The sequence below is a fragment of the Dermochelys coriacea genome, chromosome 2 (genome assembly GCF_009764565.3).
Source record: "Dermochelys coriacea isolate rDerCor1 chromosome 2, rDerCor1.pri.v4, whole genome shotgun sequence".
Classification (NCBI taxonomy): domain Eukaryota; kingdom Metazoa; phylum Chordata; order Testudines; family Dermochelyidae; genus Dermochelys; species Dermochelys coriacea.
This window is the reverse complement of record NC_050069.1, coordinates 53,031,149-53,056,501: the sequence shown is the minus strand read 5'-3', so window position 1 is coordinate 53,056,501 and position 25,353 is coordinate 53,031,149. Positions and strand designations below refer to the sequence as shown.

The 25,353-nt window shown below is 41.3% G+C and overlaps 1 protein-coding gene across 3 annotated transcripts in view; it reads right to left on the bottom strand.

The window, feature by feature from the left end:
• The window catches only part of PAG1 (phosphoprotein membrane anchor with glycosphingolipid microdomains 1), a 191,241-nt gene that overhangs the window by 106,515 nt on the left and 59,373 nt on the right, over positions 1 to 25,353 (bottom strand). The window contains exon 3 of one of the 3 annotated variants that reach the window (XM_043507679.1): positions 6,659 to 6,757. The exons of the other annotated variants lie outside the window; for them this stretch is intronic. The gene's annotated coding sequence lies outside the window, so the exon portion shown is untranslated. The remainder of the gene's footprint in view (positions 1 to 6,658; positions 6,758 to 25,353) is intronic. 3 annotated transcript variants of the gene reach the window in all.

Below are 25,353 nucleotides of genomic sequence, written 5' to 3'. Positions count from 1 at the left end.
GAGTTGAAACAAGATAAATTCAGACAGGAAATAAGGCGTACATTTTTAATGGTGACGATATTTAACTTTTGGAACAATTTACCAAGGGTTGTGGAGGATTCTCCATCTCTGACTATTTTTAAACCAAGACTAGTTGTTTTTCTAAAACACATGTTCTCGGAACTATTTGGGGAAAGTTCTCTGGCCTATATATACAGAAGATCAGACTGGATCATCACAATGGTCTGTTCTGGCCTTGGAATTGGTGAAAAACCCTGTTCTGAAGGGTAGGTAATAAGTTTATCCAGAGGTAAATCAGAAAATAATCAAAACACTTGTCCTAGTCTCTACTATAAGCATTTTGGAACAGGGACTGTATCTGCCAGCACCTGGCACAATGGGCCCCATATGTTGCTTGAGACCTCCAAGCACTGTCACAAAACAACCACAACACTCCCCTTTTTAACATTACACACAAGTATTGCAAGTGGTGCCTTGATTCTGTTTTTAGCCTTGATTTGGGAAACAGAAATCTAACAATGTTAACCTGGTTGAATTTTAGGTGTAAAATTTCTTTGACATAATATCTGAAATGTACAAAAAATATTCCAGAGGAAAATACAAACTTAGCTTAAAGGGGCAGTGTCAGAGCTGATGGACCTCAAATCTGACCTATTTTTCCCCCTATAGAGTTGTATACCTGATTTCAAAATCCACATACTTTTATACATTTAAAAACCTGCTTTAGTGGGTTTTTTTCCTTCACTGAAAGCAAGAAAATGTCTCAAACTAAAGAAATGCCAGGAGGCCAGCACTCATGAACAAGTTTACAAATAGCAAGGGAAAACAATACATAAATCTTACATACACTGAGACACATTCGTTGCTAGAAGCAAATAGAATCAAATCAACGAAAGGCATAATATCTATGCTATGGAGACTATACCAGCGTGGCTAGGTTGCCATAGCTATGCTGGCATAATCCTGCAGTACAGAGGCAACATACACCAATGGAAGAGGTTTTTCCATCCGTGTAGGACCACCACCTCCACAAGCAAGGATAGCTACATTGATGGAAATATTCTTCCATTGACATAGTTGCATCTACATTGGGGGTTAGTCAACATAGCTATGTTGGTTGAGGTAAATGTTTTTCACATCCCTGACCAACACAGATATGTAAGCCTAACTTTTAAGTGTAGACCAGGCCTAAGAATTGGCCAGCAAGAGTGTTGTACTGTAAGCCAACTTTATTTTTCCCCCTCCCTTTAAACCTGTACTACATCTGAAAATGGCGGGTGTCAGTGTTATTTTCCACTAATTCTCGTAACATTTTTCTCATGAGTGTGTAACATCTGGGAATGGCAGTGCAGCATCAACAGACTGAGATGTCATTCATTAAATACCTTGGGTTGGGGGTGGTATTTTCAAGAATGGCATCATTAAATGGCAGTCGCCAGGAGCTCAAAGTCTTTCCGATGCAGCCTAGGAGGTAGTTGGGGATATCTGGGAATCTCTTCTGCACTATCTCATCCCTGTTCAGTGGTATTTTTACCTTTATTCTGTCCTACCAGATTTTTAAACAAAAACTCATATACCTTGGTGCACCTAGTGCAATGTGGCAGAGATACTTCTATGGGGAATTTAGTACCTCACAACAGAAACTCAGTGTATCTTACCCAAATTGTATTTCTCAGATAGATTTGTATTGCTAAATAATATATAGAGGTTAAGAGCTACCATTTATACAGTTTATCACATTGTTTTTTTCTCCGAGTTTGTGTGACCCTGAGCTATTCTGGATCTTCTCATGCCTTGATAACTGCTTTTACAACATCTCCTGTGGCACATAAAGATGAGGTCATTATTCCCTAATACAGTATGAAACTTGTATTAACTTCCAGAGGCACGGAAAATGCTTTTCAGTCATATTAAGTGCTGTGCATATATTCTGATTTCAGTTACAGCAATGCAAATCCAAAGAACTTCATTAACTTCAGTGTCTCTGGATTTACACCAGTGCCACTGAGATCAAAATTTCTTACATACTTTCTTTACATGCATACTAAGAACTAAAGAAGGGTTTCTAAAAGAGCATAACATCCAGGGAAAAAGAGACATTGCTTAGGGCAGTTTGGATGGAAAAAAAGAGCTCTGGCACTGAATGCAAGAATGACTGTGGAACTACAGATTGGAAGTTAAAAGGAATACCTTTAAGCTATATTCGTCTTTAAAAATCTCAACGAAGGTTTGTCCCATGTTAGAAAAAGTAATCACAGGAACACATTACAAATCCTTGGAATTACCAGTGTACTTATTAGAATTTTCAATGTTCTACTAGTAAGAAAATTATATTTGACCAAATCTTATGAAAAATGTAATTTACTCCTTTTCTCTCACAGTCTCATACACACAATTTATACTTACACACGCATAGGTAAAGAGATATATTATACAACATCCAGAATAATGTGTAAACTTTAAAATTTCTTCTTGACATGAAATATTGAAAGATGTGGAATGTGCTGAACTTTTATGAGCAACTGAAATACAGATGTCAAATCAAAATAAACCTTTACAGAAATCTGACTAAACCGCCCTGGGTCTGAGCTCTGAGCTCATGCCACCATCCATGCTACAATGTCCACACTGTTATTTTTAGTGTGCAAGCAGGCTAGCCCATGTTTGTCTACCTGGGCTGGGAGGCACACCTGTGGAGAGGGAACTATTGATGATATTATGGCTGGTTTTTTAGGTGTGCGAAAGACGTGAAGGGTTCTGGGAACCAAAGGGTTATTTTAACCATGAAAATAGGGGCTTGTCTTCTCTACTAGACTTCCCTACTTTGAAAGAATTGATTGCCAATTAACTCAAGATACTTGACATGTGTCTTTGGGCTAGTGTGGACACAATCCACATTTATTACAGGCTCCACAGATTGTGTAGGAGGGTACCATACTAACACTAACAAACCTGTTATGCACATTGAGTTAACTGGCAATTAATTAACTTGAGGTAGGAAAGTCTACTAATGACATACCCTATGACTATTTTTTTTCTACTAAAAGGTGTGTTTTCATATTGAGAAAGTCAGGGTTGTGAAAAAAACTACTATGCCAACCTAACTATGTCGGTATAGGGTCTGTAATGTAACATACCCAGAGTGTAGTATCCTGACTTCCTGCATTACCAGGCTACAGATATTTTCTGAACTGCCCATTGGTAGTGTAAAGTTCTAGTGCATGCAGATTTACATTATTGTAATTATGAACTAGAACAGGGATAGGGAACCTATGGCATGTATGCCAAAGGTGGCACGCAAGCTGATTTTCAGTGGCACTCACACTGCCCGGGTTCTGGCCATCGGTCCGGGGGGCTCTACATTTTAATTTAATTTTCAATGAAGCTTCTTAAACATTTTAAAAACCTTATTTACTCTACATATAACAATGGTTTAGTAATATATTAAAGACTTATAGAAAGAGGCCTTCTAAAAACGTTAAAATGTATTACTGGCACGCAAAACCTTAAATTAGAGTGAATAAATGAAGACTCGGCACACCACTTCTGAAAGGTTGCCGACCCCTGAACTAGGAGCACATTAAGCATCAGATATTTAGAACTCCTGACGTCATTTTACAAATATAGTCACAATAGATGAGAGTATCTCTGCTAGTCAGTATGTTTCTGATAGCCCTTTACAAATTTGTTTGCTGTTCCCTTGATTTTTTGGTACCGTCTACCCTCAACTTCAGCTGCTAATTTTTGTAACTCAGAAATAATGCATCAAAAACTGGAGAATGAAATCAATCTTCACAAACATAGGACATCTTATATTTACAGGCCCCAATGGCCTTCTTCAGTAACATTTTAAGAGTGCTGTACTTTGTTTCATTTAACAGGATGAAGGTCTTGACAGAGTAGGGCTCTTTTATGTTGTTTTCCACTCCTTAATTAGATTTTAAATCAAATCTCTCTCTGGACTCATGACATTCAGATGTATTTAGATATGGCTTAAAATATTGCAAAGCTATCCATTTTCTCATATTGTCATGGCTAATTAGAAGGAACTCTCTTGAATTAGTTGGAAATATGGACCAGATTTGATTATCCAAATCAAATTGCCAAGCAAAAAAAAGCACAAGGGAATGATGCTTTTTTTAAATGTCAGATCTGATTAAAGTGAGCTAGAAATAATATGCCAATACTAGTGAACAGAAGAACTTGGAAATGGAATTGATATACTAGTATCTGGTAAAATATCAACCAGAAAAGGCATAATTAGATATTTAATTTTTAGAATCACAAATGTCATAGGAGATGAGATTAACATTTTCCTGTCATTCCATGACAAGACTTACCTTAATAGTTGCAAGAAAAGGAACCCTGGAATTTTGACTGCTCCTTTTCACTCATCAATCACCTGTGTCACTACACTGTCACTCAGTTTGGATTGTTCTGCATCATGTCTCTAATTGCTGGCTTGCCATTCTGAATCCTGATCCTGACACACCTATTTTAATTGTAGTTGCTTTGTTACCATGACTGGTGCAGGACAGAGGCCATATCACTGGTAGTTAGCAAAAATGTTACACACAGAACGCTTGAACTCAGCTGCTCACATTATGTAAGCAGTAATTTTTAGAATTTAATAGTATGTGAACAAACAGGAAAATATACCAATTAAATAAGTCATCTTACAAACAAATGGATTTGTTTCTTTGTATAAACTGTTTGCAGCACACTTAAGGGCTGAACCTGGACAGGCATAGGTCTGTTAAAAATTGCCACCCAATATTATTAGGAAAACCAGGGATTTGAAAGGGGAAAAAAATAATTTAGGGGGAACTGTTAACCTCGAATTAACAGCACTGGATATTACCGAAGGCTTTTTAACACTGGAAAATCCATTTTATTCCCGAGGGCATTCTGCACCAAAATATTAAAAATTCTGCACCAAAAAATTAAAAATTCTGTGCACAATATTTTAAAATTCTGCACATTTTATTTGTCAAATAAATGTGGAGGTTCCTGCATAGCATTGGGGAGCATAGGCCACTGGCTGCACAGAGGTGGGAGATCACTGTGCAGTAGGGTGACCAGACAGCAAGTGTGAAATATCAGGACAGGGGCTGGGGGGTACTAGGCGCTTATATAAGACAAAGCCCCAAATATTGGGACTGTCCCTATAAAATCAGGACATCTGGTCACCCTACTGTGCAGCTCCCCCATCCCCTGGACACGGACTCAGTGTTGAGGCTGCACACAAGCCTGACACAGCGCAAGTACCAGGCCTGCCCCATAAACACCCAAGGGCCCTGCCACTCTGTGCACACCAGGTGTGGGCAGGCAAGCTCAGCAAGGCAGAATCCAAGTGTGGAGGGACTTAGTGTGGGGGATCCAGGTGCGGGGGGTGGGAGGAGATCTGGATGCACAGGGACTTGTGGGGGGGGGGTGTCTGGGTGTAACAGTAATGGGAATCTGCTGGAGGATCCAGGTGAAAGTGGTTGGGACTCAACAGGGAGGGTCTGCATGTGGGGGACTGTAACAGAGTGGTCACCCCACTCCAGCCCTGAAGGGGTTAAAACAGCCCTGGGAGAGTGCTGCCTTGGAGAGCCAATAGTAAAAGCAGCCCTGGAGAGAGCTGCCACTGGGAAAAGTGAGGCTGATTGGGGAAAGTAGCCACAGCTGGGGCCACGCCCCAATCAAGCCACATAAGGGGGCTGAGGGCCAAAAGCTGGAGGAGTCTCACTCTAGCCCTGGAGTAGGAAGGGCTAGCTGCCTGGGAGCGAGGTACATTAAGCGGAGCAGTGCTGGGGAATGGCAAAGGGAGCTGGGACGCTCCAGCCTGGTAACCCCGCAGGCTGCAGGCCTTGGTAAAAGCCCAGAAAGATACTGGGGCTGCAGAGGGGCAGCCTGGGAATAGACAAAGGCAGCAGGTCCTAACCCCTTGCCAATGAGTGGCCATGACAGACTGCAGTCTGCCCCACTGAGCGGGGGTTAGTTGATGACTGGCAGTAGCCACTGAGGCAAGGTGGGTTTAGAGGGTTGGGGGTTCCCCAAGGAGGGGAAACCCAGAGCAAGGGGGTACTGCTGGGGCAGAACTCCAGGGTAAAGGGCACCAGGGTCTGGGAGGGACACAGGGCCAGCAGAAAGTGAGACTCTGGCCTGCAGAGGGCGCTCCATACACTGGAGAGATAACTCCCAGGATGACCAGCAGGAGGCGCTGCATCAGTGAGTCTTGCTTCACTACAGTGACTCAGTGGATGGTCCAGATGCTGGGGTGGGGATCTGTGCACAGGTGGCTTGTCTGTGTGGACCAGGTGCAGGGGGAATGGGGCTCATTGTGGGGAGGTTACGAGTGTGAGACTTGGCGGTAGGGTCTGGGTGCAAAGGGGTTGGGTGGATGGGGGAGCAACTCCCTGTCTAGGGATCCCTCCCGCCCTTCAGCTGAGGAGCGATGGGTTAAGGAAGCGGGGGAAGGGTGGAGTTTGCAGAGCTTCCTGCAGCTGTAGGAGAAACCTGGGGGCGGGTCTGATCCGACCCCAGATGCTGCGCAGGGGAAGAGGAAGTCCCATCCTCCCCAGCCCAGCTGAGGCACTAGCAGCTGAGCAGAGCACAAGGTGGGAGCCACCAGATGGGTCTCCCCCAGTCCTGCCCCCACCCCACAATGATTTACCTCTCTACCGGCTGTCTTGGGCACCTGAAACATAATGCTCGGGAGGGTCGCATGAACACTCTTGTGACTTCCCTTTGCTTCCCAGTCAAGGTCATTTTTCTGTGGGGAAGCAAAAAAATCTGCAGGGGACATAAATTCTGTGCATGCACAGTGGCACAGAATTCTCCCAGGAGTATTTATTTAAAGGAAAAACAGGATGGATATACTTTGCCAGTTCAATGTCTCTTGATCTCTCTGAATATCGTAAATTCACACCTGACAGTGAAGGTTGTTTTTAAAAAAGCAGGGAAACCTGATAAACCACTTTGGCCCACATCAAAATATCAATAGAACATTTGTGGATTATGCAAATATTTCTGCTTGAATTCAAAGGTGATTGTACTTCAGAGTAAAAATGTGAACCAAGCAGAGAAAGCAGTCTGCTGTAGAACTTAGTAAGTAGGCATTATCCTTGAAATCCAGGGGTATGACTCAACGTATGAACTAAATAATGACATTTTCCCTTCTAAATCAAGAAAAGGAATGTGAGGGCATTTAGGGATAGTATCTCCTCTCAGATCCAAAAGGCTGATCTCAATTCCAACATCTTGTCCATGATATAATTGCAAAAGAAAAGAGATAAAAGCCCCAAGAAGTTGATTGGAGAGACAAGGTAAGTGAGGTAATATCTTTTATTGGATCAAATTAAGACAGTAGTTTCCCAGACCTGAAGAAGAGCTCTGTGTAAACTTGAAAGCTTCTCTCTCTCACTACCAGAAATTGGTCCAACAAAAAGACATTATTCATCCACCTTGTCTCTTTAATATCCTGTGACCAACACTATATCAAGAAGTTGATATAACATGGCAACTCAAAGGAGTACAAAATGAGAAACAAGACAGTAAGAATTGTCTATCAAATAGGTCTCTCCATCTTCCCTGCTTTGGTCACTCCATGATTTGTCTGTTTAATTTAAAGTGCAAGTTCCTTATTGTAGATCTAGAAAATATAATGCTCTCCTAGAATGCTATATAAAATAGTAATACCTCTATGCTACTTTCCTTACATTTCTTTGATATAATACATTGGTGATGAACTCTCTAACACACGTATGGAAACCCTGCCCAAGGTTTATCTTGTTGGTTAAAGTGGAAGAGAGAGAACTAAACGTGCACAACATTCATCTTTAAAGTTTCACGAAGTAGGAAATTTACAACGGCAAGTCCCACAAGTGTCGAATGAAGCTTGGTTGAGGTGAGAGTCCTGAGAAATTGGGAAGAAATATTTTTCTCCGATTTTCAAAAGCATTTATTTTTTCCTTGGCAGCAGCCTTTAGATATTTTACAGCTTACACTGAACTTGTGTGACAGAGGTGACAAGAAGAAAAACAGTCCTATTTGTTGACATACTCATGTACATAAATAATACCGCGGAGATAAACACTGAGGACTCTGCTGAAGCAAACTGAAGCATTTTTTTTGTATATTTTGTTAATAAGCAATCTTTCCTGGATATAGAGAATGAAACAATCCATGATACAGGCTCCTGTACCCACTGAATCTAATTTTAAACCATTCTTGCAAAATGCTATCTTACAACTACATTTATAAAATACATAGAAGTTTCAAACGTGGAGCATCTATAATATTACATTTACTGTTCCAGTAGGTGAGAGTTGCTGGAATACATGAGAAGATCCTTTGACCCAGATTTTTGTTAACGAGAGTGTAGCAATTTTAACTATACTTGGAAGAGTCATACCTGTCCAGTGCAGGTTTTGACTGGACAATATGAGGTTCCATCCACACTTCAAAAGTCCCCAAACTTGAAATGGTTTTCAAGATCAGCACTTTTGTCGAACTGTTTAAAAGCAAGTGGCAGTTAACATGGACAGACAAAACTTTTTTTATAGTTGCCAAAAAGAGCCTCCAAGAAGTGCTTTAAAAACTGTTTTAATTTTTAAAGGTTATGCCCCAATCACATAGGCTGGCTTCTGCCAATAAAACTGTTACCTAAACTGGGTTTCAGAAAATCCCGAATTCCTAGAGATGGTTTTCAAGATGGGACTCCTGTAGCAAGGCAGAGGCCTGAAATTCACTGCCCCTCCCCTGTATCAACCTTTGACATAAAAAAAACCAGCCACATAAGATGGGGACTCTGTGTGGTAATCAGTTAAGCCTCTATAGTAATTTCAGAGCAATAGAGACAGCAAACCAAAGCAAATCTGAAACAGACTGCCACAGAGAAGCTTTCATCTATCCAATCTCCTTCATTTCAGTGGATGAATTCTCCAGCTACCTGCTGTTTGTGTCATTACAACCTACACTTTTCCCTCTGATTCACTCCATCTGAAGGACTGAAAGCAAGCCTGCCTGATGGGTGGTGACCAAACTCAATCTCCTCCCTACATGGTGACTGGAACATTGGGATTTTTTAGAACAGGAATATGGCTCCATATGTAGAGAATGGCCTTTTAAATGGCACAGAGCAAAGGGGACCGGACAAAGCACTGGCGAATGTACTCTGGGGGAGAATCCCACGTTAACAGGAGAATTAACTATGTTACATAGTAGATCTTTTCCATCTTTAATATTTTTTCTATCTTTACTGCAGAATGCTTGCTTGTACAGTCAGATGGCTAGTAAAAGTTGTCTTAAACCATCTGATTACAGATTACTGTTAATAATAATAATCTGTAATCTCATAAAACAAAACATTGGACACTGTGATAAAGAAAATTAATTCATTATCCTGTGCTGATTTATTAACCTGGGAGATGCTCAGACACCACGGTGATGGATGTTAGTATAAAACCCTAAAACTCAGAGATAGAAGAGAGACTAAATAACCATGTCCTGGCAGGGACCAGGAACATCTGTCTCCAGAGGGATTAGAATTTGCAGATCACCAGAGATAAAATCTGCATGCATTTGGACACTTGGCCAACCTCTGCAGTTCTTGGTCATTATCTGTACAAACTCCCATTAACTTCATTGGGAGTTTTGACTAGGAGTCACAGTGCAAGTTCCAAAAATTTAGAACCGTGGGGTGGAAATAAAGTTGTATGTAGGGGGACATGACAGATATATGGGAAAGGGTTGGGGGGAAAAAACATTTTCAGTTCACCTTTAAAGTACCGAGACACAATTTAAAACAAAAACACTCTGGTTTTCAGAGGCAGACTCCTATTTCCCCACACACAATTTTTGCTTGAGGCAGAACCAGGAGGGAGGGAAGATGGCTGGAATGCTGATGGCAGAAGCCCTATTCTGAGTCCAACCAATTGAGCCATGAAGACTTTTTGAAGTCTTATAACCATGCCAGTGCAGAATGCAAGAAAGCGGTTTCTTACTTCCAGTGCACTAGTAAATTGAACGTAAACAAAAAGGAACAAAGACTACTGTCAGTTGCTATAGCTGTCATTTAGTATAACTCTAGCAGCTTTACATACATAGTTTTGTTGCATTCAAAATTCACCTTCGCAGCTGGTTTCTCTCCCAACTGTTGTTAATGTATTTCATTGAAGTTCTTCTTTTTCATTATGCATTGGGCCCTTCTGAGAGAAATATACTAGAACAGCTGCAGACAGCTGTGAGCTTTCCCTAACAGACTCTGACTGTTGCCTCTGATAAATCAGTGATTGTTTTGTGATGAAGAGGAGAATCTTAACTTCCCTTCAAATATGATCACTTGCTGGTACTGTGGGAATCCAGGCAGCAAACTGCTGTTAAATTTACAATCGGGGACATGTGTATGCCTGATACAATGAAAACATTTTATTTTTAAACCAACTGGGCAGATGAAGAAGAGCTAGCCTAATCATGCAAAAATGTTCTCAACATTTATAGGAAAAGGCTCTTTCCAAAGCATTTCAGGGATCTTGATATTACACATAGTATTGGCTTTCTCCCCTTCTGACTTTTGTTTTTGAATTAATTAAATAGAATACACAAAATATATCATCTTCATATTCTTACTCCATCACTATCAAGTATGGAGTAGCCTCAGCTACTGAAGGAATGTTAAGTCCAGATAAGAACATCTACACTTATAATTCTCCACTATAATACAATACAACAAACAAAACACACTTATCATAAGGCATGCCTTATGACTTTATAAGTACCTCTGTAAATGTGCAACCTACATTTAGGGTTGCCAACTTTGTAATATTGAAAAACCTGACACTCCAGCAGAAGTGCCGGAACTTCCCCGCCCTGCCTCTTTCCTTGCAAGACCCCGCTCCAGTCCTGCCTCTTTCCCTGTCAGATCCCCTTTTTGACCACATTTTCCAGTCAAATCTGGCCACCCTACCAACACTCCTTGGCTGTCTTGCATTCAATGCTTCTCTGTCTATATTTCTTCTTCAAGCTGTCTACCTCTCTTTATTCTAGTTGCATCTCTCTTCATTTCCTCTCCCTGTTGTTCCAGCTCATGGCTTTCAGCTCTCCTACTAACTAATGTGTTAACAATACCACTCACGCCACTGCATAGCTCCTGCCTGATTCATCACTGAATCAAAAGAACATAAATCTCCTATGTATACCAAAGCAACAGTACATTAATGCCTTGTCTGTACCACAAGAGACTATGCTAGGAAACGCTTTCTAAAAATTATTGGAAAATGGTTTCAGCTGAACATGGTTTAACCCTCACTAAAGACGGTACAAAGTGTGGTTAAAATGTTTATGAAAACCATTACCAACACTCTATCTATAACACTTTTACTGCTTTAAGTGCTGCTTTTGCTTACACCAACATAAATCCACAGTAACTAACTGAACAGACAGTTGGGTCAAACAGATGCAAGTCGACTGAATGGTGAGACAGTGGCTAATCCCCCAGATACAGAGGAAGGAGATGATCTAGATGTCGAACTAGGACCTATCACAAGAGTAGAAGTAGAGAGAGGCAGACAACTAGTTAAAAAGTGGAAAGGTGCTAAGTCCAGATATCATTTCAACAGAGTTTACGGCAGACTTGAAGAACACTGTAGACATTTTGATACGGCTCTTACAAAAAGAAATGAGAAGAAGAAAAAATACCAAACAAGTGAGAAAAGGGTCATACAGTAGAACCTCAGGTTATGAATACCAGATTTACAAACTGACCAGTCAACCACACCTCATCTGGAACCAGAAGTACACAAACAGGCAGCAGCAGAGACAAAAAAAAATTACAGTACAGTACTGTGTTAAGCATAAACTATTAAAAAATAATATAGGGAAAATTAAAAAAAACAAAAAAGATTTGATAAGGTAAGAAAACTGTTCCTGTGCTTGTTTCATTTAAATTAAGATAATTAAAAACAGCATTTTTCTTTTACATAGTTATGTTTCAAAGTTGTATTAAGCCAATATTCAATTGTAAGCTTTTGAAAGAACAACCATAACATTTTGTTCAGAGTTACGAACAACCTCCATTCTCAAGGTGTTCATAACTCTGAGGTTCTACTGTATAGTGAAGCTGAAAAAGAAAGGAGAGCTCAGTAAGTGTAAAACCTGGAAGGGCATTCAATTGCTGTCTATCTCAAGTAAGGTATTTACATGTATAGAATACAGAAAGCAGTAGATTCGAAGTTATGACAAAAATAGGCAGGGTTCAGAGAAGAGAAATCATGTATAGATCAAATAGAGACCATATGTCAGGGGTTCACAAACTGGAGGTTGGGACCCCTCGGGGGTCGCAAGGTTATTACATGGGGGGTCACGAGATATTAGACTCCAGCCCAAACCCCGCTTTGCCTCCAGCATTTATAATGGTGTTAAATATATTAAAAAGTGTTTTTAATTTATAAGGGAGGGTCGCACTCAGAGGCTTGCTATGTGAAAGGGGTCACCAGTACAAAAGTTTCAGAAGCACTGCCATATGTATCATCAACTGAATGGCAATCACTGCTTTATACGAATTTTATATATTTCCAAAATGCCTTCAATACAAAGCATAAAACAGTTTTATGGAAATTGCTATACACTGTGAACTCCATGAGAAATTTATGAACATCATTCAGAGTTTCTATTAAAATATGACATGCCAAGTAATATGTAACAGCGAACTCACTAAGCCATTTAAAGGTACCGTGGGAGTTGGACAAGGATGTCTTATGTCACCAATGATCTTTTTATTGGTAGTGGACTAGGTAATGAGAGAGACCATAGAAAAACCAAGGGGCACACTGGGACAGAATGTACCCCTGTATTCACATCCAACATACTATTGTAATAATCTCTATAAAAAGTATGCCCAGTAAGGTATTATTTTAAAAATCATATTTTATCAGGATGATACTGGACAGCAAATTATGTGTGGCAACACTGTATGTAAAGTTATAAGATTCCACTGCATGGTGTTATTAACACGTCTTCTAAACTGAGGCTGGCAAACAGGTGTCTTAAATAAAGGAATGAATGCTCTATTTAATTTTCATTTAAGCAGTAAACGGAGTCATCAAGCAGGAAGAGAAACAAAGGAAGCTCAGACAGCGGAGAAAAAAGCAGCAGAGAACTTCCCTCCACAGAGAGGTTTTTTTTTTTTTGTTGGTCTCCTGGTACCTAGCTGGAAATGCTTTTCAAGAAGGGGACTGAAACTATAAAAAGGAGGGCCAAACAAACCCAAGGACCCCTCTCTTTCTTCCAGCCCATCACATTCACAGCACCTGAAGTAACAAAGAAAGCATTGGTTAGACTCTGGGAGAAGGAGTCCTGACCTAATTAGTTTGTCATTTGAGGTGACAAAGTGTGTGCATATTATTCTTTTAAAGATATAACAGACTTAACATAATTTATATTGCCCAGGATGAGGCTGGGCAACACAGGACATACATTTCTGGGAGAAAAATCTAAGACCAGGGTGCATTGGAGTCACTCTTCAGTATAACCAAGGCTGCTTAGAGCCAGAGTGTAACCCAAGTATGGCTGTCAATTACACGCAGTCACTCAGGGTGTAGCTTGCATGCTGAAAGGTTGTTTGGGAGGTGGGAGCTACTTCAGCAAGGCATTGTAAGGCACGCAAGTTGCAGGGCAGGTGTGACATAGCTGCTCACTAGTTTGGATTGGTATGGTATGGCACACACATAATGGACTTTCACGCAGCATTAAGAGGACGTTGACTTTGCAGATGACATCAACTTGCTATCCCACACCAATAGAGATATGCAAGCCAAAACAAATTATCTCCTGGCCTATGCAGAGTTAGTAGAGTTGAAAAATCAATACAGAGAAAAGTAAAACCATGAGAATCATACACAACAACAACACTTTCTGGGACTGACATAGAAAAGGTCCAATATTTCACATATCTTGGCAGCACTGTATGTACAACAGGTGGAACAGACAAAGACAGAAGAGCGAAAAACAGACATGTCTTTGTTACTTGAAAGCCAATCTGGAGAAACATAAATCTTGTCCTCCAAACTATATTTATAATATTTAACACCATTTTAAAGTTGGCACTGAAACTTGGAGATTTATTAAGTCCTTATTACATAAACTCCAAGTTTTCATAAACAGCTGCCTTAGAGAAATCCTCAAAATCAGATGGCCAGGAAAAAAAAAAAATCACAAATGAAGAACGCTGGAGGTGGGTGAAACAGAAAATAATAGGACAAGAAATTATGAAATGAAAATGCAGATGGCTAGAAGAAGAAAGAAGAAATAACAAGACAGACATTGGACTGGAATCCCCAGGGTAAGAGATGATGAGGTAGACTAAGGATAACATGAGAATACACACTAGAAGCAGAACAGAAAGCTATCAAAATGACATGAGAAGAAGCTAAGACTGAAGCAGCAGACTGGCAAAGTTGGAAGGCAAGAGTGATGGCCTTATGTTCCACATGGAACAGAAAGGTATGGGAGAGAGAAATGATCAAAATCTGGCCCATTGGGCATGGTATGGAATTTTTTTCATTGGGAGCACGCCATGCTTCATGAACTGTTTTTTTTTTTTTCTTTATTTTGCCTTGTTGATGATTTTCCAAGAACTATTTCAACTACATTCTGCCTCATCCACACAGGACAAACTGTGCAGGTTGAGAACATTTAAGACTTTTTGCAATGCAGGCATGTCTTATGAGAACAACTTACCTTGTGTTTCTTTTACTGTTACCCTTGTCATCATGCCCCCTTCCCTTCCATTTTGTTATACAAGCCTTTGTTATGTCTTATTCTTATTTAGACTTTGAGCTTGCAAATACTCAGACTTGTTTAATTTTACACCCTGAGATTAGTCTCATTGACTCCCATTCAAGTAATTTTTGAGAGTAAAAACCAACCTTGCCCTGGCTATCAGTTTGGTTTTTTTTAAATTAAATCAGATAACTCAAACCAAATTGACCTTTGAAAGATAGGACTACACACTTATCAAAATAAAACCAAAATGGAACAGAAAATACTGCATGTATGCAATGTGGTTGAATTAATGCTGCTGTTGGATTACCTGATTTTTTGCATTTCCTGATTTTTCTTAAATTCTCCAACCCTAGCACTGCAATAAAATATTTATATGTTAACATATAATATTATATTTGAAATCTGCTTTAAGATTAAACAGCTCCAGTACAAAAATCTCTCTTTTCTATGACCACTGGTCACCTGGTTACCTTTTAGCTCTTACAGATTACTGCAAAACATGCAAAGTATGGTAAACCCAAATATAAAGTAGCTTAAAAATACACAATGTTTCCCAAAGAGAAACTACACCCTATGTTTACTACACCCTATGCAATATAGCTTCAAAAGGCAGATAAAAGGAAAATCATCCTTCAGTACCTGAATCCTCACACAACACAACAGGAGTAGCAATATCTTGTACCAGTGAGCTTTGCTTAGGATGACAGCTGATTGGGACTTTTTCAGCAAAACAGTTTTTCATCAAAAAACGCCAGTTTTGTCAGGAAGATTTGTCAGGTCAAGAATGGAATCTCTGGTCAAAATGAGAGCATGCACCCAGAATAGCCAATAGCCCAGTGGTTCGAGCCCCTCCGGGGATGAGGAAAATGCAGGTTCAAGTCCCTCCTCAGAATCAGGCAGAGCATGGACTTGAGCCAGGGTTTCCCACACCCTAGATGACTGCTGTACACATGTGGCTACTACTGGGGGGCGGGGAAAGGGGAAGGCTCTCTCATTTCTCAAAACAAACTGAAAGATGTAGATTTTGTCCTGATGTGGGATAGGAAATTTTTTTTTAGAGATCTCAAACATTTTCACAGGATAGGAAAACCATTTCCTAGTCATTTTAGGACTACACAAATCACCTCAACAAATTAAAAATTTAACATAACAATAATTCTGACTTAAACAGAAGAGTACAAATATGCAGTCACTAGTATGTATTTACATAGGGTCCGTTGCCACGTCAGGGCACTGTAACAGTAGCCAAGAACCTTTGTATTCTGTAGCAAACTTGACCTGCAATCAAAGGCTTCTGGATTCTGTGGGATTCCAGTGCAGCAGTCTGGATGTTCTGCAGCAGCTTCAGGTAAATTTTAAAATTGCAGTTTTTATGGAATTAAATATGAAAATGAACAACACAGTCAGTGAAGTATTCCTTTTATTATTTAAGGTGATATTCAATGCAATTAATTATTGCAGCCCCTCCATTTTAAATTTTCAGGGTGGAAACATATCAGATGTATCATACGTATTGTAGAAATTGTGATGAAGGAAGCTGATGGTTTTGGCAGCTGGTGACACGGAAGGTGGGGCTTCTAGCATCCGAAAAGGTGGCAGATATTTTGGGACAAACAGGGTAGCTGGATAGAATGGCTGAAGTTATCAGTAGTGAAGTAGCTAGTGAGAGCGATATTTAGGCACCAATGCTGCACTGAGATTCACACAGCCAGACCCTGCATCCACACCATTAAAAGAAGCTCAAATGCCTGGGTCCACCCACACAAAGCTTCATGCAGGATTGGGGGACCTTAAATTACTAAAGCTGACACCCCATTGAGATGAATGGAACAGTTTTTAGAACTTTTGTTTTGGGATATCAGAAGATAAACTGGTTCAGTTTATTTACAATTCACAAAGCATTGCTTTTGTTTCTTTAGAACTCAGCTTCCCTCTCTTACCCATAGCGCTCAGGGGCTCCATACAGCTGGAACTTTCAGAAATATAAACCCAAGATTTTACAAAGGTCATGGCTGTCCTCCTCATTAGAGATCAGCCATACAAAAATTTACATAAATTACATTAATTTATACATTCAATTAGAATTAAATGTTGGGAATCTTAAAACAGCAAAGTGAACAGTTCAGCAAGTCTCCTTCATGCCTTATTTAAAAAAAACAGAACAGAACACTGGACTCCAGCAAACAAGAGCGTCTGTGAAAGTAACACCAGCTTGGAGTTAGCCATCTGTCAGAATGTGGAACCTACCATATTGGCTGAACAAGCTTTAAATGTCTCACTGCAGAACTGGGAAGGAAGAAATAATAAACGTGGCTAAGATCCACAATTATAAATCGCACACTAGAAAAAAAAAGAACAAGTGACTTAAAGCTTCTTAGTTAAATGTGTGAGAAGAGAGAACATTAAAGAGAAAAATAAAATATTGTAGACCCAACAGGACGTATAACCATCTTGATGCTTAGTTAGGTATCAACAGCAAATGAACTTCTTGCCAAGAGGAAGCCACATGGAATCTTGTAAACACTTCTGCAAAGTGAGAGACATTATTTTTTTTAATAGCACTGGTTTGAATGTTTCTGTTCGGAAGCAATTACCAAAGAAATAGGCAATAGGTAACTAACATACTTGAGCTATTTAAAAAACAAAAACAAAAAACCAGCTACATTCATGGAAGTATCTAGTGCTACACTCTGCAAAGAATGTCTCCAATGAATTGTTAGGATACAGAAATTCAGGCCTGTCTGTAAAGGTATATACTTTAAGAATTTAGGTATATGTTTATCACTTAGCAAGTTATAGAGATACAAAACAAGAATCTGCCTGTTTATAGACTCTCTCTCACTATGATAGTCTAAGACCTTGTTTTTAGGCTAAGGCCTTTGGCTAAACAGCAGGGGCAGCCATAAGCTGGGAAGCATCCTCACCAGTCACACTGAAATAATGACAGGTTTCAGAGTAGCAGCCGTGTTAGTCTGTATTCGCAAAAAGAAAAGGAGTACTTGTGGCACCTTAGAGACTAACAAATTTATTAGAGCATAAGCTTTCGTGAGCTACAGCTCACTTCATCGGATGCATTTGGTGGAAAAAACAGAGGAGAGATTTATATACACACACATAGAGAACATGAAACAATGGGTTTATCATACACACTGTAAGGAGAGTGATCACTTAAGATAAGCCATCACCAACAGCGGGGGGGGGGGGGGGGGGGAAGGAGGAAAACCTTTCATGGTGACAAGCAGGTAGGCTAATTCCAGCAGTTAACAAGAATATCAGAGGAACAGTGGGGGGGTGGGGTGGGAGGGAGAAATACCATGGGGAAATAGTTTTACTTTGTGTAATGACTCATCCACTCCCAGTCTCTATTCAAGCCTAAGTTAATTGTATCCAGTTTGCAAATTAATTCCAATTCAGCAGTCTCTCGTTGGAGTCTGTTTTTGAAGCTTTTTTGTTGAAGTATAGCCGCTCTTAGGTCTGTGATCGAGTGACCAGATAGATTGAAGTGTTCTCCAACTGGTTTTTGAATGTTATAATTCTTGACGTCTGATTTGTGTCCATTCATTCTTTTACGTAGAGACTGTCCAGTTTGGCCAATGTACATGGCAGAGGGGCATTGCTGGCACATGATGGCATATATCACATTGGTAGATGCGCAGGTGAACGAGCCTCTGATAGTGTGGCTGATGTGATTAGGCCCTATGATGGTATCCCCTGAATAGATATGTGGACAGAGTTGGCAACGGGCTTTGTTGCAAGGATAGGTTCCTGGGTTAGTGGTTCTGTTGTGTGGTGTGTGGTTGCTGGTGAGTATTTGCTTCAGATTGGGGGGCTGTCTGTAAGCAAGGACTGGTCTGTCTCCCAAGATCTGAGAGAGCGATGGCTCGTCCTTCAGGATAGGTTGTAGATCCTTGATGATGCGTTGGAGAGGTTTTAGTTGGGGGCTGAAGGTGATGGCTAGTGGCGTTCTGTTGTTTTCTTTGTTGGGCCTGTCCTGTAGTAGGTGACTTCTGGCTCTGTCAATCTGTTTCTTCACTTCAGCAGGTGGGTATTGTAGTTGTAGGAATGCATGATAGAGATCTTGTAGGTGTTTGTCTCCGTCTGAGGGGTTGGAGCAAATGCGGTTATATCGTAGCGCTTGGCTGTAGACAATGGATCGAGTGGTATGATCTGGATGAAAGCTAGAGGCATGTAGGTAGGAATAGCGGTCAGTAGGTTTCCGATATAGGGTGGTGTTTATGTGACCATCGCTTATTAGCACCATAGTGTCCAGGAAGTGGATCTCTTGTGTGGACTGGTCCAGGCTGAGGTTGATGGTGGGATGGAAATTATTGAAATCATGGTGGAATTCCTCAAGAGCTTCTTTTCCATGGGTCCAGATGATGAAGATGTCATCAATGTAGCGCAAGTAGAGTAGGGGCATTAGGGGACGAGAGCTGAGGAAGCGTTGTTCTAAGTCAGCCATAAAAATGTTGGCATACTGTGGGGCCATGCGGGTACCCATCGCAGTGCCGCTGATTTGAAGGTATACATTGTCACCAAATGTGAAATAGTTATGGGTCAGGACAAAGTCACAAAGTTCTGCCACCAGGTTAGCCGTGACAGTATCGGGGATACTGTTCCTGATGGCTTGTAGTCCATCTTTGTGTGGAATGTTGGTGTAGAGGGCTTCTACATCCATAGTGGCTAGGATGGTGTTTTTAGGAAGATCACCAATGGACTGTAGTTTCCTCAGGAAATCGGTGTTGTCTCGATGATAGCTGGGAGTGCTGGTAACGAAGGGCCTGAGGAGGGAGTCTACATAGCCAGACAATCCTGCTGTCAGGGTGCCAATGCCTGAGATGATGGGGCGTCCAGGATTTCCAGGTTTATGGATCTTGGGTAGCAGATAGAATACCCCAGGTCGTGGCTCCAGGGGTGTGTCTGTGCGGATTTGTTCTTGTGCTTTTTCAGGGAGTTTCTTGAGCAAATGCTGTAGTTTCTTTTGGTAACTCTCAGTGGGATCAGAGGGTAATGGCTTGTAGAAAGTGGTGTTGGAGAGCTGCCTAGTAGCCTCTTGTTCATACTCCGACCTATAACTATTTCACATTTGGTGACAATGTATACCTTCAAATCAGCGGCACTGCGATGGGTACCCGCATGGCCCCACAGTATGCCAACATTTTTATGGCTGACTTAGAACAACGCTTCCTCAGCTCTCGTCCCCTAATGCCCCTACTCTACTTGCGCTACATTGATGACATCTTCATCATCTGGACCCATGGAAAAGAAGCTCTTGAGGAATTCCACCATGATTTCAACAATTTCCATCCCACCATCAACCTCAGCCTGGACCAGTCCACACAAGAGATCCACTTCCTGGACACTACGGTGCTAATAAGCGATGGTCACATAACCACCACCCTATATCGGAAACCTACTGACCGCTATTCCTACCTACATGCCTCTAGCTTTCATCCAGATCATACCACTCGATCCATTGTCTACAGCCAAGCGCTACGATATAACCGCATTTGCTCCAACCCCTCAGACAGAGACAAACACCTACAAGATCTCTATCATGCATTCCTACAACTACAATACCCACCTGCTGAAGTGAAGAAACAGATTGACAGAGCCAGAAGAGTACCCAGAAGTCACCTACTACAGGACAGGCCCAACAAAGAAAACAACAGAACGCCACTAGCCATCACCTTCAGCCCCCAACTAAAACCTCTCCAACGCATCATCAAGGATCTACAACCTATCCTGAAGGACGAGCCATCGCTCTCTCAGATCTTGGGAGACAGACCAGTCCTTGCTTACAGACAGCCCCCCAATCTGAAGCAAATACTCACCAGCAACCACACACCACACAACAGAACCACTAACCCAGGAACCCATCCTTGCAACAAAGCCCGTTGCCAACTCTGTCCACATATCTATTCAGGGGATACCATCATAGGGCCTAATCACATCAGCCACACTATCAGAGGCTCCTTCACCTGCGCATCTACCAATGTGATATATGCCATCATGTGCCAGCAATGCCCCTCTGCCATGTACATTGGCCAAACTGGACAGTCTCTACGTAAAAGAATGAATGGACACAAATCAGACGTCAAGAATTATAACATTCAAAAACCAGTTGGAGAACACTTCAATCTCTCTGGTCACTCGATCACAGACCTAAGAGTGGCTATCCTTCAACAAAAAAGCTTCAAAAACAGGCTCCAACGAGAGACTGCTGAATTGGAATTAATTTGCAAACTGGATACAATTAACTTAGGCTTGAATAGAGACTGGGAATGGATGAGTCATTACACAAAGTAAAACTATTTCCCCATGGTATTTCTCCCTCCCACCCCACACCCCCACTGTTCCTCTGATATTCTTGTTAACTGCTGGAATTAGCCTACCTGCTTGTCACCATGAAAGGTTTTCCTCCTTTACCCCCCCTGCTGTTGGTGATGGCTTATCTTAAGTGATCACTCTCCTTACAGTGTGTATGATAAACCCATTGTTTCATGTTCTCTATGTGTGTGTATATAAATCTCTCCTCTGTTTTTTCCACCAAATGCATCCGATGAAGTGAGCTGTAGTTCATTTCTTTGTTCTATCACTGTGGTTCCCACTTCCCTACTATTTGTCTGGTTCTGTGATTGTTTCTGTTTGCTGTATAATTAATTTTGCTGGGTGTAAACCAATTAAGGTGGTGGGATATAATTGGTTAGATAATCATGTTACAATATGTTAGGATTGGTTAGTTAAATTTCAGTAACATGATTGGTTAAGGTATAGCTAAGCAGAACTCAAGTTTTACAATATAGCCTGCAGTCAATCAGGAAGTAAGGGAGAGGGAGGATTGGAATCATGTTTTCCTAAGGGGGGGGAAAATGGGAACAGGGACTGGGAACAGGGACACAGACAAGGCTCTGTGGGGTCAGAGCTGGGAAGGGGGACACTGAGGAAGGAAACTGGAATCATTGCTTCCTGGAAGTTCACCCCACTAAACATCAAATTGTTTGCACCTTCGGACTTTGGGTATTGCTGCTCTTTGTTGACGCGAGAAGGACCAGGGAGTGGGAGGGTGAAGGGATAAGCCCTCTAAGATCTTGGTGCTGTGACTCAGATGCATCGCTTTGGACAGATGAGTGGCAGCCTGTAAGTCCCCCTCCCCAACAGTCCGCACAGCTGCTTGGAGGGGGTACGGCGAACTCTCATGATGGTAGTTGCGGGTTATGGCAAGCAGGGTTAATGGATTTTTTGGATAAATGGATAAGGAAGAACCAGGGCCCATACTAGGTGCAGGGGTCAACCTGGGATGAGATTAAAAAGGAAATGGAGGCAGCGTTAGGGGACCCAGAGGGATGGGGGGTGGCTGAGGAGCCCACCCTCCTTGGTATATGGGTAGTGGAAGAAGGTCCATGCCCAGGGGACTGGATGCCTTCCAGGGAAAGGAGGCACTTCAGTCTGTTTGTGAGAGGTTTGAAGAAAGGGCAGCATCATTGGAAGCTGCCAGTAATCTTTCAAGTTTGGTGCTGCTTCAGCAAGGGCTGCTGAAGGGTTGCAGATTAGTTAGGGGTGGTTAAAGATGATTTGGGTTTAGAGTCGAAAGCAGAGTTAACAGAATACCTTAAGAGACAGGAGCTGGGACCTGGTCCTAGGGGAGTGGAGGGGAAAAAAAAGTTTCAAAATGAAAAATGGCAGGGTTTGCAGGAGCAGTAAGGACCCCCGACTCTTCTCCCAGAGTCAGGATGAAAACCTAGGGATAAGGGTTCCCAACTGTTTCAACCCAATGAGCCTACTCTTGGCTCAGAGCCAACTATGTCCTTTTCTTCTTTCTCTCAGTTTACTTAATTTGCTGTTGGTAGCCTGTACTTTAAACTGACCTCACAGGGTTAATTGGTTTCTTTCCATCTCTCCCCCCACCTTTCCACACTTTAGTTTTTCTGAAGTTTTAATGGAGGGTACTTTGGATACTTATGTGAAATATTTTTGGGTTTTTTGGATAAAGTATGATGGAGGTCTGCAGTATTCCACTGGCATTTTTTTGAAGTAAAAGATCCATGGGCAGCCGTAGAGACAAATGTTTTATTGCCTTTTTGAAGAGTCTCAAGGTAAAGACAGCACAGGTTAAGGCAGCTGTGTGGCAATAATTGTACTTGGTGGTTTAGTTGTTACAGGCAAATTGCACTACCTTAAAGAACTAAATGTAGGAGTAAGTGATTTAAAGAAGTGAGTAAAAAGTTACAAATAGCTTTTGTAGAAATTAATAATACAGAGTTTGGAGGAAAGTAAACATTTGGGAGTTGTGGAAATGGTAAAAGATAAAAGTTGTGAAGATGTTAAAGAGTAACAGTTACGGTGTTACAAGAAGGAAGTTTTTGGTTTGATAATAAAACCCAGTTATATGAATGTAACTGTATGTGCAACTCTCTTCAGTCACACTGGATGGAAGCTTGCTAATTAAATTATACAAGGGGGTCAGGTCGAGTGGCTACTACCACCCCTATGTTTTTGGCACCAGAAGCCTTTAGAGCTATTCTGAGGGAAAATGGGCCCTTTTCCCACAGAAGTGGTCTATAAGGAACTGCTGCAGGCAGCAGGTGGACAGATAATTTGATCAAAATTATTTTACTATTGGGTAATGTAATCAAAATCACTAAAGGAATGTAAGGGGTTTCTATTGGAACTTAACTTGGCTGCCCCTGGCTGGCTCTGGTTGTACAAGATGGGAGTGTAATCGGGGTACAGTTGTGAAAAGAATAATTGCAGTGCAACGGATGTTAGGCAAAAGAGAATTTTGTGTGTGTGTCAGATTATGTAAGGTTTTAAGGATCTAAACTTACATTCATGGTTTGTAAAACTCTTGTTTTGAAGGTTTAAGATGAATTGGTTTGGTTCTACTTTATTATTGTTTTTTCTTCTCTATAATGCTTCTGAAAATCCACTTGAATCATTCAAAGTGGCAAACTGACAGACACTTTTTGCCAGACACAGGTAACTAGTGTTGTTTGGGTTTGGTATTTAGCATTAACCCTTCAGGGTACCTCACTACTCTATAAAGTTCAAGATCAAAGTTATGGCTGTATTAAGGGGCAGCCAGAACCAGGAGAATGGAGAGAGAATATGGATTCCTTTTTTTTTTGGTCACAAATGAAACAGTTAAAATTGATATGGCTAATATAATGTTATGGAGGTTAAACTATGGAAGGAATGTGCATTTTCCCAGGACCTATGCAGTATATATTGGAGAAAGGGTAAAAGAAATGCAGACAAAACATGGTACCTTAATTAAAATCCTCTGAGGGCTCCAAAAAGAGCCACAATAGGTTGTGCTTTCTTTTTCAGATCTCTGTGTGTTTTGGAGCAGGAGATGAAAGTGGAAAGTAATCAGAACTCTGGTGGAAGTGGAATGTGTCCCTTTTAAGACAGTCTCTGAGCTGCTGATAGCTTTGGATCCAAAAGCAAACCAGAAAGCCTCTGTGTGGATGCAAATTACTTAGCTGATGGGGGAAAGGAGAGAACTGCCCGTAAGTGGCAACATAAAGTAGCTGCAAATAATGAATACATCTGGTCAGCAAACAAGGTACTAGAAGACTCAGATTATGGCCCTCCAGAAAAAGGAGGTAAAAAAACAAGTCAAGCCTGAACATAAGGAGGACAGGTTAACCCTAAGGGAGGGGTGTGTGTGCACACGTGCACAGTTCTGAAATCTGAATCTGTCTCTCAGCTATTACCTGAAAATAAACTTAAAGCTTGGTATAGCAGAGAAACTATTGCAAACCTGGTTTGTTGTACAAGAGGGGAAACTAAGGTACACCACTTCATGACTTCATAAATGACCAGTGAGTGGGGTAATTCACTAGCCTGACTATAGAACAAAATAAGGACAGCCTGGAGGTAATTCATCTGTTTTTCCTGCAATTAGCAAGGAGATTTATAAAAGGAAGTGGTATTATTATTAAGCAATAATCTGTCCCAACAAAGGGAGTGCAAATTGTTTTTTTTGTTTTTCAGACACTCTACAAGCAAGCTGGCGCCAGTGGAAGAATAACCCAGAATACCATGGATCTATGTTTTGTGTTGTCTGTCTGTGGTGTTTGTCTTGTTGCTAGCATTGTTGTCTTTCAATGAACAGAAAACCTCTTGACATGGGTGGGAGGTGGCTTCAAAAGGCTAATCGGGGGTGGGGGAGATGTGTATCGGAATGCAAAATGCTCAACTAGGAGGCCAGCACCTGTGTAATAGCAACCATGGTACCTGGAAATGGAACGGCAACTAAGGTAGTCCCCACAAGCCCTATGGGAATAATGAGAAGGGGAGGAGCTTGCTGGGAATCAACAGAGGGGTGCGTGAAATGGTGTAAATCCAGAGAAGATGTTTGGATGTGCCCCTCCCTGATGGCCATGGAGGAGCACACCCAATGGCAAGGGGTGGACAATTGGGTGTACTGTGTATGAGGTGTTTTGCTGAGAATGTATATATTACTAGGGGGCACAATTACACCAGCCAATAACCAAACTACACATTGCTATCTGGACTTTGGTGCACAAATGGATCTGTGAATCTTATTGCTGTGAATAATCGAACCAGGGCCTACTGCCT